This window comes from Lepidothrix coronata, unplaced genomic scaffold (genome assembly GCF_001604755.1).
Source record: "Lepidothrix coronata isolate B3197 unplaced genomic scaffold, Lepidothrix_coronata-1.0 Scaffold132, whole genome shotgun sequence".
NCBI lineage: Eukaryota > Metazoa > Chordata > Aves > Passeriformes > Pipridae > Lepidothrix > Lepidothrix coronata.
This window is the reverse complement of record NW_016690312.1, coordinates 2,600,727-2,614,107: the sequence shown is the minus strand read 5'-3', so window position 1 is coordinate 2,614,107 and position 13,381 is coordinate 2,600,727. Positions and strand designations below refer to the sequence as shown.

The following is a 13,381-nucleotide window of genomic DNA, read 5'->3' as shown; positions in this document are numbered from 1 at the left end:
CATCTAAGTCTCATTAACCAGACATAGTAACAGATCATGTTCCAATTTGTTCATGTCATTCTACAAAAATGCTGATTTGAGCTTACACTGCCATGTTTATTTATTTTGTTTATATTGGCCAACTGCTAAACCAACCATTTTAAACTCCTAGAGAAACTTGCAGCCACAAAAAAACTGGAATTAGATCAAAATGTCCATACAGCACCAGGGGCATCCTCCTTGGAGTACAAATAGAGCTGTGGAGAGCAAAGACCCCTGTGCTCCCCTCTCCCTTTGTACGGGAATGAATATTCAAAGCACTGGTTCTCAGTCAAGCCCTTGAATATCTGACCCAACCAAAATCAAGGAATTGCAAAATGCCTCTTTTCATGGATATATGATAACTTCTTCCCAGGGTCAGCTCTGGCCTCTATGGAATGTACATTTGTTGTTCAATTTTGCAGATGGAATCTTCTACACAGATTCTGCAGTAACACTAGAGGGCAATAATGCATGAGATATTCAGGATTTCTGAGCCTGAGAATGTCTGAGTGGCCTTCATTTGTTAATTCATCATTTGCTTCACATGTTTGCTTTATTTTAGAAAGATCTTGTTCTGGGTTAGGAAAAGAGGAAGAAAAAGCTTTACAGAAGATCAAAAATTAAATATCACTTGCTTGCTTTCACAGTGCTGTGATATTCTTAAAAGAAAGTGAGAAACTCTTTTGGGAACTCCCATACAGGGAGAGGGTGTCTCTTCCAAACAAAATATTAAAGGACATATTAGAGTCCCTGAACTTATTTCACATTTTGGTGAAGCACAGACAGAGAAAAATGTCTTGGAAAGGAAAGGAGAGCAAGGAAAAGGGAAAACAAAAAGAATAAGGGAAAGAAAAAGGGGAAAAGAAGAGAAAAAAAAAGTTCATAGAGATAGGTAGAATTTTAAAAAATAATCTTTTCAGTAGAGGTATGTTACCTGCACAACCCAAAGATTGTACTTTCCTTACTGTTGAGTCTCTCCATAAGATTTTTATTTAAAGCCAGTTGATCTGTAAACTGCAAGTTTGACAAGGGAAGGGGGGAAGGGAGGAAGGGTTTAGTTTGGTTCTCTTTGCTCTTGAATCTGATCTATCACACTTTCCTACAGTGTCCTGGGTCACATACTCCTGTAACAACTACTCTCCCTCAGGTTGCTATTAGAAAAGGATATTGTCTGAAGCTTGGACACTCTATAGTGCTGGAAAATAAAACAAAAATCTTCACATCTTGCTGCTTTCAAGTCTCAATAAATTCAAGGAACCTGGATGGCTTTTTGTCTTGGATGCCTGTTTCTGGTGATTAACATCTTCAGGGTGCATTCAGACATCAAGAGAAGGTTTTGCTTCAGAAAAAAAAATCTTTCTTTAAGGAACGTCAAGTGCAAAATTAATGATTCAGGATTCAGTCTGGAAGAAAGAGATATAAGTGTGAAGTGAACCTTTAATGGTCTGTTAAAGGGAGTGACTGCTTAGAAGAGTTTTTATAGCACTGCACTTCCTGCTACTTCAGTAATAATAACACCAGTAACAGTAATAATGCCCACCTCTGATATTTCACTTCCCATCAGCAGAACTCAAGTAATTATGTTCATTTCTTATCTTAAAGAAAGTGTTACCGAAGAAAGGAATGTGATAATGGGATGTTGGCAACTATCTGTGTTTTTAAGCCACATAGCAGGACCAGTTTTGTCTCCTGTACTGAGGCAGGATGTAGGGAAGGACCAAATATCAGCCAAAACTCTTCTTGAGCACCCACATTTTAAATAGATCACTGTAATTTCTTTAAAGGTGAGGTGGGGATCATGTCATGGCCCACATCACAGGGTGTCTGGCTCCTTTGAGTAGAAAAAGAGTATGTTGGTTAAATTTGAAATCCTCTCCGTTTCTGCTCTCAAACATGCAGCACAAGACTAGCATGAGGCCACACTGCTACAGCAGGTTATTAGTGGGGGATGATATCTATCAGTTCAAGCCAGGCAGCTTAAAAACACAAGATGATATGTTTTTTAAGAAAAGGAATTAAAGAGAAGTCTTAAAATGCTCATCAGCCTGAGCAGGCTTCATTTTTTTTTCCCTCCTACTGCCAATAGGAAATTATCATGTCATATGAAATTAATTCAGGTCATGACAGTGCCGTGGTAAAGCCAGAGGCCAATTCATGGAGATTGCTCAGAACAGACTCTCTGTTTTCCTGTTGCATTTAATGAGCCTTTTGGTTGAAAAATTTGTTGTGCTGCACTGCAATTCCAGTATAAGATGAATGTGGCTCCGGTGTTTCAGAGCCCGTCCAAGACAATTACTGTGATTCCTTTGTTTCGACTTTCTGTACCTGTGTTCATAGGTCTGCACTCCCTCTGTCTCTGGCAGGGTATGAAAGGCAACACTAAGGATATTCACACAGGTCAGGTTTCCTGAAGAGATCTTGCCTCTCATACCAGTGCTCCTTCTGCTAATCCAAACGTAAAGATGAAGAGCAACAATTCATTTCAGCCATATATTATTAATTTTAAGCAGTCTGGTTTTTCTTTCAGCCACTTCCTATTACCCACATGTAATGACCCTTGCCCACATAAATCAGCCAGGAAGATTTAATTCCCTTACTGATGAACTCAGTTCTGTTCATTTCCAGTCTCTTCCTGCAAAACTCCGAACAGAATGCTCACTTTTTTCTTGGTCTTCTTGAAGAAGTAATGCAGAACTAAACCCTTCAGTGAAACTTGGAAAATTGCCCTTCAGCCCCTAAATGCTGACGGTAAACTGCAGGAATTTTAAGTGTTTTGCTCTCTTGTATTTAACTCTGCTATACTAGATTATCCTTGATTTTTGCACTGTCCATTTTTGTTGAATGAGGTGATAATTAAACACATGCAGTCCACTGAACAGAAAGTGTTATTCAAAACTAACCAGCAAAGGTCACAGAATAAACACATTGACAACTTGCTAAGAAAGGAGATTATCCAAAGTCTTGACTTGGTGTTATTTCAAATCCCAAGACACAAGAGAGTTTTTATTCCCTCTCAATTCCTTTGTTGTTAGGGGATTTCTACGTATTGCTTAGCTTAAATTTCTGCCAAAGCCATCCAATCAACTCTGTTGACTGCTTGGTGAAATTCCCTTCTACACTTGGGTCAGTATGTACTGAATAAGAAGGTTATCTGCACTATTAAACCTTTGACTTCTCGTCTTTTGAAGAGATCATTTTACATTTTGCTATGGCAGAGCTGTAATTAGATCTGTTAATTAAGGACAGAATGAACTTTTTAAAAACTCTAAACCCCTTCGCATTTTTGATAAGTTTGCTTAGGTTGCTACTGACCTTCGTACAGGGTTTGCCACTGCTTATTAATTGTTAAATTTTAATTAGGCATGCTGATGAATGTGCTAGCCTTAGCAATAAATAAAAGGTAGCTTCATTTATAATCGGATATTTACCACTCTGCACTGAAATTATCTGCTTCCCTAGAACACAGTTAATTTAACATATTTTGATAACAGTAATTGGGGGTCTATAAAACCCAAATGCAAACAGATAAATATAATGACTCCCTGGTTCAAAGATTGAATTACCAGTGCTAGCAAACTGAGCTAGGACACCAGGTCTTAAAAACATTCTACAGGCACTTGAACTAAATGACTTCAACAGCTGGTCAGATATTCATGGTATTTTACTGAAATTCCTTCAAAACATGTTTTCCAGAGAATAATCAACCCTTCTTTTAGAAAAAAGCAGGTCAGACTGGGGAGATAGAGGAGTAAAGGGATGAAGAAGAGAATCATCTTTCACACCTAAGGGAAATGAAATTTTGCAGCACCAGTGAGCAAGCTGCTTTTTAATTTGCCAGTAATAACTGTGGCCCATCCCAGTGCCTGTGTGACCCACCCAGGTCACAGACCAACACACCAATAAAGCTGTAAAGAAAAAAATAGTGGGAATCTGTCCCAAACTCCCTCGAAATCAGAGTTCCAAGGATCAAAATAATTCTTTTAGATTAACCAATAGCCCCATAGTGAAAGAAATAGCAAGTGTCTATCCTGTGAGATTACTCTGGCAGAATTGGTAACTACACTATTTAAACTGGACCTCCTGCCACTTTCACTTGTTATCTCTGTGAAGGATCATTAGAGAATCTTCTCATGAGGAATAAGATATTTAATTAGCCATGGCCATGGCCATGAAGCAGAGTTAACAATCTGAGTTAACAGAGTTAACAATTCCTGACACAGCACACTTACATATGTAACTTTATCCCTGAGTTCAGTGCCATAACTCAAAGCTGCACAGTGAAAATACAAGAGACAGTGGTTGAAGTCCTGGTAGAGGAAAGTGGCAAAAATCACCTTTAATTCCCACACAGTCCTGGCAAACTTCAGATATCAATGGCCAAATGCTTTGCACCCATCACTTCCATAAGGAAATGCTGCTGCCACCAGTGCTGATTTTCCAGTTGTTTTATTGTTTGCCTTCAAGAAAGAGCACATATGATTCACTTTTCACTGGGAAGTTTAAGTATCTCTTCCCAAGGCTGGATAATTAGATAACTATCACGTTATCTGTATTATTACTGATGAAATGCAACCCAAATTTCATTAGGGATGGTCCAAACAGGTTTTGAGGGCTGATGAAGTGCACTGCTCAGAACTGTGAGTGCAGTGCCAGGGCTTTCCTGTCCTCTGACCATCTCAAAGCACGTGGTCACTGCTGTGTGGCTTGATGCCAGTTCTGCAAGTGTCAAGTGATGCTTTCAAAATTCACACTGCAAGCAGCAGGACTGAGGACTGACTTGCCAGGGTGATTTTGGGCAGTGATGAAAGTAGGACTTTTCAAAGGCTGATGCTTTGGGAGCTTTCTACCAGACTGTGGGAGTATTTTGCTAGTGGTACACCTAGTTGCCAGCTCGACTTACAGTGAGAATTCAGAGATAGGAGGCAAATTCATTTTTCTGGGCCCTAATAAGTATGTCTTCCCAGAAAACAAGTTTCAGCACACTCCTTACGTGGGCCTTATGTGTTTGATTATGTCCTGACATTGAAAAAGAGACCTAAGCCAGTTTTCAGAGAGTATTCAAGCAACCTGTCTGCTTTTAACCCTGGTTTACCCACAGATGTTCCTGCAAGTCTACTGACAATCAACTCTTTCCTTTTGAAATCAGGTATGATTGCATGCTTGGCTTCACTTTTCCCTGCAATGAAAAAGCAAGAGAAATATCTGAAAGCTTTCCCCCCTTAGAGACATAAAAATGACATTACATCTTCAGCACAGGGTGGGGCATAATTCCCTGATCCTTCCAGACAAAGGCTGACACATTTTACCTGTGCTGTTGATTTAAGTGAAGACCAACACCCCAGAAATACAGTTGTTTCTGCAACAGAATATGGGGCACAAAATAGGGGCTGCATATCAGTCTTCTTAATAATGATCTCCTCAGAGCTGTATTAACGAGCTGGAAGTGAGGAGAGCAGAATTTCTTCCCCTTGAACTTAGACTAGCAGCAGGACATGAAGGAGCTGTAATAGAATGTTATTTTACAAGGAGTAAATAATGTAATAGAGTCTATAAGGATGTCAGCAGGAGAGTTAGAACTGTCATAGCATAATCCTGACTTGAGCAGCAATGTGTGAAAAAGTAGCCTGCAGCAGTTTTTCCAGTACTTCAATAATTTCTGCTTTCTCACTGATCTTTGTTTACTCTACTTACCTTGTCAAAAAAATGTTTTACCTTATGTTAAAATGGTAGCTAAAAGAGGAAAATGTATTCCCAGAAATCCCAACTTTTCAAGCATACACATTTTGTTTTCTTTTCTGTTGTTGTTGTTGTGGAAAAGAGGGAAGAATTGTATTCCCTTCACTTAAAAAAATATGAAGAGTAGTAAAACCATAAATAAAAAGAACCTGCCTGTGTCTTTGTTGCTTCTTTTTCCTTCAGACTAATGAATAATTCAGAAAATTGGCAGTATTAGACTTCACATCCTTGTGATATGATGGCAGATTTTCCAGTGAGTCCTCAAATGTAAGCTCAGGAGGGTCATGAAACTACACAGTTATTGTTATTGGAATGCAAGAACATCTTCCAAGGTACTGCAGCACCTTTATATCATCACTGAAGCAAGGCAGAGAGGGCAAGTTTGCAACTAAAGAAAATGCTAAGTATTAAACTGAAGTTACAAAAAAAGAGGAGGGGGGCTAACTCTCTTTTTTTGTCATTTCTCTTTTCATGTGACATCTATTTATATTTTCTTAAACCATTATTACAGAAATGTTGTAAAGACAAGGGGGACAAACTAACCCAAACTTTCAGGATGGTTTTGCTCCTGCTTTGACACCGTGCAAAGAGTTCAGACCATGTACCCCCAGACGAATACTCTCACAAGCCTTCACTGGCACAAATTCCATCTGACTTTCCACAGGATCCAGACTCCTCTATTTTCCTTTTTAGAAAGTGTTGCTTCTGCTGTTACTTTGCTACCTGGTGCTCTTGCAGAACCCAAGCTCCTCTGCAGTTCTCTCACCCCATCCCAGTCGGAGCCTAGGGACTACTATGCCATGTTTTAAATTCAAATTGTGTTGGCTCCTCTTGGTTTGAGACAGACCTTTAACATCAGTCTGGTGTAATGTGTTTGTATGGTATATTTGTCTTGGTTTTAAGGAAATACATTAAAAACCTTTCACTGAGAATACGAGATATTGCATTGTCCTTGAAATTGTGTTTGGACCTTCAAAGCCATTTAATCTCAATTAAAGCAGAGCATACAAGATAAGGTGCTCTGAAGATGCATTAAAGCGTGTTACATTGCCAAGCCTTCCTGCACTTTGACACATCCTAAAAGCACTGTGGCACTGGTTTAAAGGTGTGGTTCAGAAAGCTCCCTGTGCCCCATTATCCATGGATCATTAGCATAACTCAGAACTCTTCCAGCGCTGTGCCAGTGTGTGCTAACAAGTGCTGTTAATGTATGAAGCCTTGACATGATAGATTGTAATGCCTCTGGCTCTGTCATGTCAGAGGCAGTTTGTGCATTAAGTCAAACACACCAGGGGATTAGATAGTTAAGAGATTGGAAATGCACCATAAAGCCTTTTAATTCAGAATCACCATTTATAATCCATGCTCGAACTGCAAAGTGCAACCAAAAGTTTGACCTCGGATGGATGGTCAGAAATTTATTTGAAATGAGTTTAGGGTTCTCAGTACAGCCCTTCCACCATGGGATGACATCCTTCATATCATTCCTACTGGGATCCTGAGGGCTGTGGGTGAAACGAAGCCCAGGCTGCCCTCACAGCTGAGCGAGCACAAGACATTTCAGGGTGACATGAGCGAGTTTGTGCTGCCATTGATTTTGTTGCACTAATTCAGAGGATAAACAGAGGACTCAATTCTCCAGAGTTATCAATCTGGCACCTTTCAAGCACATTTAGATTGGCATGGGCTTTTGTTTTCTGTTTTCTTTTTTTTCCCTTCCTAATTACATGTTAAGTGTAGCAGTGTTAACAGATGTCACTAGAATATAATCTCCAAAGATTTCAAGAGCAAATAACACTAGGAAAAAATTGATTCACAAAGAAATGTTTAGCTATCACGATCATTGAAAATAAACTACATTATTTTCTTAAATGCCTAGTTCAAATACTGGTTTTGGAGTTATTTTGACAGAAGATTTTGTCAAGGGTGCCAGCAAACAGTGTTGAATGACAATCATACAGGAAGAAGATGGTGTAACAGTCAGAATGCACCAGTCACAAAGATGAAAGGCATTGGATCATGGTTTTTACAGGCATCTAACCTCCACACTTACAATATGGTTCGTATAGAAAAATCCTACTGTGCCAGAAAATACATTTATATTTGTAACATGCTGAAAATACTATGAGTACCATGATATCCTGGTTCTATTTCCTCCTTGCTTTTTGAGCTTAGGAAACCATTTCTGTATTTCTGTCCTTAATTTGTTAGCTGATTTTTTTAAAGCAGATCACTTACTAAATAAGTCCGTTGTTAATAAATTTATGGCTGGTTTGACAGATAAATTAAAAAATAAAAAGAATTATGTAGGAACCTGAAGTAATGAATACATCAGAATGCCTACTTAGATCCCTACAAAGTAATGCCCTCAGAAGCACAGAGCTCCCATAACTTCCAAAGAATGGGGTGACAGCTCTGACAGCAGAGCTGTTTTAGTACCTTTGCCCACATGTGGTCATGCACACTAAAAGTGATGCCCACAAAGCCTGTCATACATCTGTCATAATAATAACTGATTAGTAGTTAAGCTTCTTTTTGGAGTTCATTGCCATTGCCTCTTTATTTTACACTAATAGACAGCAGTAATTTTTAATATGTCTATTTTGGATGTGGCAAAGCAGGTCACAAACAGATGAACACACTGACATATAAACACTTCACACAAACTCTCTTTGTAGCTCATGTACAAGGACTTTATGTTTGTTTACTGCCACCCTGGTCTACTGCCACAAGTAACAACAGCAAAACCAGAAGAATAATCTGTGAAAATTGACTTCTACGTAAGATGAGAATATCCCTGACCCTTACCAGAACCTCTGTTGCTCATATTCCACTGGACCACAGCACCTGGAGCTGTATCAGCACCTCCAGTCCCTGAGCTGGCTGGCTGGGAAGGAGGACCAGCCAGAAAGAAACCAGCTCGTCTGGCCCCTCAAGGCATGGGGAAAGCAGATGTGCGTCCGTCTGCAGCTGATCAGAGCTTTTTTTTCCACTTGTTTTCCATTCCAACTTTGCCCCCGGACTTTGGGATGAGATCTGCTCCTCTTGCCCATCCTGAGTAACTTAGGGGGTTCATATTCCCCTGGGAGAAAGCCCATTAGCCCCATTTCCACTGGCATTTTTCCACAGGCCCTGAAGTCTCCCATACCAGAACAAGGACTGCCCCAAAGCCATTGCAGAACAGCTTCAGCTCTGTGTGAATGCTCTTTCTCTGTGCCACTGAAAAGCAGTGTCAGCAAAGCACATCAAAATTGTGCAGTTTTACCCTCACACTACTGTATTCTCCTCACTGTCCATTGCTTAAAATGTGAACAGAATCTGGGTTGTACCTTATTAATCACCTGGGTCAGGCTCATATTTCCAGTATTTCTGGAACTATTTCAGTGATGAACTGTAGATGGAGTTATTAACCCACCAGAAGCATCTGACAGATGAAAAGGAAAAGACTTTCATCGATTCTTCTCCAAAACATTTCCAATCTTTTCAATTGTTTGTTCATCTACTAAAAATAGTATATTTAAAAGCACAGAATGGCAGAAGGCTGGAGTTGTTGAAGCATATGACAGATATGACAGATACCTGGTTTGGAAATGCCATGGGACTTCTTGTCCACATACCACTGTTCACCTCTGAACACTTCTCACCAATTCTACACCTGCAGACAAAGAACAAAAGCCATAAACACAACAGGAAAAGAACAGGAGAGATTTCAGGATCAAAAAATACACAACCAACCTACCCCTCAACAAACCACATTCATAGAAACACAAATGGCCAAATTTATTTGGTTACATTTCATTTTAGGAGTAGCAATAGCTCCTCACTGTCGCCCAGCTATCAGTTCACATCACAGCTCACTCTCTCTCATATTTCAGCCTTGTTCTCAGCTGAGCTTCACCAGTATTTGAACTTGGGTAATGATCAACCCACTGTTCAGTAACATCACCACTGGGTGAATGCAAACAAAACCAGGTTCACTTTCCAAGACATGCCATCAGCCTACTGAAAATATCAGGATGACATTCCCTTTGTAATAGAAGATCTCTCAATTGTTACAACACTTGCACATTTCTAAGGAAGCAGAACACCCAGTCTGCTGTGGGTTAAGATAATCCCCTGGAACTGCATCATAAGCAAATTTTATTCCTGTTCAGTGATTTATTTAAATGCAGTTATCTCTGAAGGATAAGAAACAAATCCTCAGGGTATTCACAGAAGCAGGGAGTTAGGGCACAAGGGGATTTTTCACCTTCACATTGAATTAACTGACTTTATTCTAAAATGAGGATGGTCAACCAGGATGATCAACCAAGCATTTGCCCAAGACTACAGAACACAACTAGCAGAGGAACTCTGCTGACCTGAAGAGGTTTTGAGTAATCTAAAACCTCAGTTGTGGGAGCAAGTGAATTAACAGAGACTACTGGGGCTGAAAACTAACAGCCAGTCCTCAACAGGATCCTGGAGAGCTATTTGAATTTTAAGACATTCCTCACCTCCTCCTTCTCTATCCATTTTCCAAGGGGTTTAGTATGCATTTTCCAATGACCCTCAGCAACATGAAGATATCAAGACAAGGTCTGGAAAGTTAGGAAAGCTGGTATGATCTTTTCTAGCCAGCTGTTCTCAGCAACCCATGCTGAGGCAAACATGGAAGCATCCTCTCGCCTCAGGAGATCCCCAGGAGAACCTCTGGAGAGAAGAGGACACAGCAGCCAGGGCACCACTGCTGACACAGAGCACTCAGCAGGAGGAGACACATGTGTTTATGAAACTTGATAAGAATTTGCATTATTACTCGTATATTACTGGTATATTCTCAATACTCCCATAGATTCTTCTTTATGTCTTCTGAACATGAAAGAACATGTTGATCTCCTTAATATGTTTTTCTTCTTTACTCGTCTATGTCCCTATTCATATCTATGTGATCCACTGTTGGATCAAGGTCAGACCTTTAATTTACAGCAGGGCATATATTAGGAGGTGGCCTAATTCTGAAAATTGCCAACACAGACATTCGTTATTGTCAATAAGAGTAAGATAGTCCTGGTAGCTTCCATGTAAGCCTATATAATGTTAAATATCCAAGTTTTCTTATGCAGATAATGCCACAAGACAAACTGCACACAGAAGATTTCACATTTACAGGGAGTATGAAGACCACACCTTTTAGCCAACTTAAAAGTATGAAAAGTTACCATTCAAAAACAGAATACATTGAGAAATGTTTTTTATAATCTATACCATACTACAGTTATTTGAGCTGAAAAACCTCCACACCTAGCAAGGCAGTAATTTGATGGCTTGCTAGAAGAAACAAACCATAATAATGTGTTCATGTTAAGATTCCACATTAAATGGAATAATTACTTGAAAAAATATATATATGATTCCCTGTTACTCTGATTCTTAGTTATCCCAGGACTACTTCAGACTCCTCTGATGAAACAGCCTCAGACCATCAGTGGTGTTTATGCAGCAGAGAAGAAATGGGAGTTCTGGATGATAATTTTATACTGGAGAACGTATAGCTGGTTTTGGATGTATTGTATTGAAGGCGCCATGGAAGTGCTAAATGAGAGCTATCAGCACTGTTGGTGTGGCTGTGCAGAGCAGCTCTGTCACACATTTTTGGCAAGGCACCACTAGAGGTCTGTCTCTGCCCGTGCTCGGTGGTGGCACCGCTCGCTCCTGGAGGGCCTGGACATGAACTCACATTTTGGACCACAGCTTCTCTTTGTGCTTGAGACAATTTACCTCATATAATCTGAGTGCTGGTATATAACACCCACTTATTGAATTAACTGTGTAACAGACCAATTAACTGCAGCTATTTCTCTCTGTAAGTGAGCGAATGAGATCGTTCTCTTCCCCTCCACAATATGACACGTTTGTAGTGAAGAGTTAAAGGAGGCTGGATAAAGCAATGTAGCACTAGTTTGAGTGTGATCCAAGAATTATTGAAGGCAGTGGGACTTTTGCTATTGACTCCAGTTGCACCAGGGTCTGCAAATGGCCACTTTACTAAAACAGAGTTGTTCATTTTGCTGCATCATTTTAATAGACTCGTATTGCTCCACCCCTAATGGTGAGTTTACCTTTTGGGTTGTGTGTGTGTTAACTAACCTGTCTCATATTTTGTACTTTTTTCAGGCTGACTCAACTAGTTGGTTTATTGAGGGTTTTTCACACTTCTTACACATTAAGTAACCCTGACTTGCACACTCAGTCCGCACTCCCCAAGCAGTGTGAGAGCTGAGCTCCTGAGGAAATGCTGCCACAGACATACCCAGGGTAGCAGCTGCTCAACAGAGCACATAAATTCCTTCCCGTGTGATTCAGTGTCTTTGGCTGACTCCTGCCAGAGACCCTGCGCAGAGATCCACCTCAGCATCACTGCCATCTGTAAATTAACCTGTGGCAAGGAAGGCAGCTACAGCTTCCAGCCATTTGTGCCACCTCTCCACAGGAATTTGCTGCCAGGACTAAGAGGATCCCCTCAGGCGTTGAGGTTTGCATGTGGACTGTTCATGACAGGGTAGCAAATGGCTCTCCTATCAGGTCTTAGGGATCCATCCCATCTCTTCCTCCTTTTTCTCCCCTTATTATAGCCTTTATCACCTGTTGTTGGAAAGAAGTGGAGAATTGTATAGGATTAGGTGTCCACAAACTTTAAATCTGACTTTAATCCATTGTCATTGGCACACAAATTGGCTGTACTAAGTGGATCAGTGAGCACATCCCTTGCATATGTTAAAGTCCCTCATAGTTGAGTGGTGTAGCCATTTGGCTTATTTTCCCTCACAGTAAATAAACAATTCTTTCTTTTGGTGTGTGGACCTGCTAATATCTCCATTTCCATTTGAGAAACTGAGTTAGAGTGAGTCGGAGTAGTTTGCTGAAGGTCCACTCACAAGATTTTTGGCAGACCAGAGAGAAAGCCAGGAGTGGAAAAGACAACTAAAGACTTGGATACTCAGTGTTTCATCAGGCTGGCAGCAGATTCTTAGACAAAGTGAAAGGACTGTTTCACAGAATGCTCAATTACTCTATGGAGTTCAGTATCATTTAATGTTATGGAGAATATGAAAGACAATTGTGTTTGTCTGGCTAACAGAGAGGCTTTTTTGTATTGGACTAAATACAAAAGTCCTCTTGCAACAGCAACAAGTCCGACCCACTGGATGAGTGGAAAAGGTTCACTGTTACACATATATTCCTTAAACAGTCCCATCTTCCACCCTGCTCTCTCTGGAGGCAGGATGTTTCACAGAAGAGGATTTGTGTTGAGGTTACCACTCCAGCCCAGAGGAGAGAGGAAAGCTCTATTTCATGAGGGATATCTAGCAAGCAAGTGCAGTTATGGTTATATAGTGCAAAGAGGATTTGCAGGGAAGGAAGAGCTATTTTTATGACTTTCCTCTAAGGTTTAGAGGCTTTGTTCCTATAAAAAGTGTCATGTCTTAGTTGAGAACAGCTGGTTCAGGATATGCCATGGAACATGCAAACAGTAGTGACACAGTTTGCAGCATGGCCAGAAGACTAAGCTGGTAAAGTCAACCCAAGTGGTTTTCCCCTTCCATGGATGGGAAATCACCCCTTTCTGACCTCATACACAGAC

At 40.3% G+C, this 13,381-nt stretch overlaps 1 long non-coding RNA gene across 1 annotated transcript in view; it reads right to left on the bottom strand.

The window, feature by feature from the left end:
* The window catches only part of LOC108503157, a 38,925-nt gene extending 29,315 nt beyond the window's left edge, over positions 1-9,610 (bottom strand). Inside the window, exons 1-2 of the long non-coding RNA XR_001876742.1 lie at positions 9,497-9,610; positions 9,337-9,412 (exon numbers count right to left, since the gene is read on the bottom strand). This is a non-coding gene — a long non-coding RNA (uncharacterized LOC108503157). The remainder of the gene's footprint in view (positions 1-9,336; positions 9,413-9,496) is intronic.
* Positions 9,611-13,381: the final 3,771 nt, after the last annotated feature.